At 31.8% G+C, this 1,047-nt stretch overlaps 1 protein-coding gene across 5 annotated transcripts in view; it reads right to left on the reverse strand.

Moving 5' to 3' along the window:
• Positions 1–855: 855 nt before the first annotated feature.
• Positions 856–1,047, reverse strand: part of MEIS2 (Meis homeobox 2) — a 211,979-nt gene continuing 211,787 nt past the window's right edge. For all 5 annotated transcript variants that reach the window (XM_063640274.1, XM_055278639.2, XM_055278637.2 and 2 more), the window contains one exon: positions 856–1,047. This exon is cut by the window's right edge and continues 1,238 nt beyond it. The gene's annotated coding sequence lies outside the window, so the exon portion shown is untranslated.

A 1,047-nucleotide genomic window follows, 5' to 3' on the forward strand; every position in this document is an offset into this window, starting at 1 on the left:
TTAATGATATTATTCTTTCTAAACAAAGATTCAAAATTTAAGATTTAAAAAATTCCAGGATAGTATATTTATTTGAAAATTGAGGGGACATGCCTTTCCCTTTTTGCACACTTTAGCAGACATTGTTTGTGCAGTATCAATAAGCTAATGGTATAGATTTCTAGGAATGTTGCATAAAATTTTGAAAATGGCATTATACCATCCATTTTGCTTTGTTTTGTTTTCAGAAAAAGATTTAAGTTTAGTTATCAAATCATCACACTAGCATCCCTGCACATGGATGTGTCTGAAATAAAAATACACCACAATATAATTTATAAAATATTAATGATTAAGTAATTTTTTAAAGTCAGAATTTCAAACTCCATAGAAGTTGTTTACTTATCTATGAACACCCATATGTAAATTTTCATTTACATATCCAACAATATTGTAGTAAGACAGGCAGAAGAAAAACACAGGCAGATAAATTACCTTTGAGCACAGACATTATTTCTTACGTTGTAAAATTAACCCTGAAAAGTCCTTTATTCTGGCAGAGGATGACCATGAAAAGCTTTATCTGAAAGTATATATTTTTTAACGTCATGCATCTAGAAAGGAGGTTGAGCACGTTCAAGGGGATCTTTCAACCTGGCTCATCACGTACACAGAGTTTCGTACCTTCAGAAGTTTTCTGCTGGTGGAACTTATAGGCCAAATAGACATTGAAAGGCTACAGATGATTACCTTAAAAATTACTGATAAGTTTAAAATATACTCAACTGCTGGGGGGAAAAACCTACTTTTAAGACTGTATAGAGTCGGCATTGTGCAGCCTTGTCCAAAAACCATTAAAAACGCAAAAGCCTAACAAAAAATCAAAAATGAAATATTTATTACCGCATTTTGTGACTTAACACCTTTTTTTTTTTAACATAACGTCACAGTCCTCATACAAGTATTTTAATGTAAATTTGACAAAGCTTAAAGGTAACAGCATTTTCTTCTAGTGAGGAACACGTGCTGAGAAAAGAAGAATTCATGGACATACAATACCAATTCCAC

The sequence above is a fragment of the Symphalangus syndactylus genome, chromosome 5 (assembly GCF_028878055.3).
Source record: "Symphalangus syndactylus isolate Jambi chromosome 5, NHGRI_mSymSyn1-v2.1_pri, whole genome shotgun sequence".
Lineage (NCBI taxonomy): Eukaryota > Metazoa > Chordata > Mammalia > Primates > Hylobatidae > Symphalangus > Symphalangus syndactylus.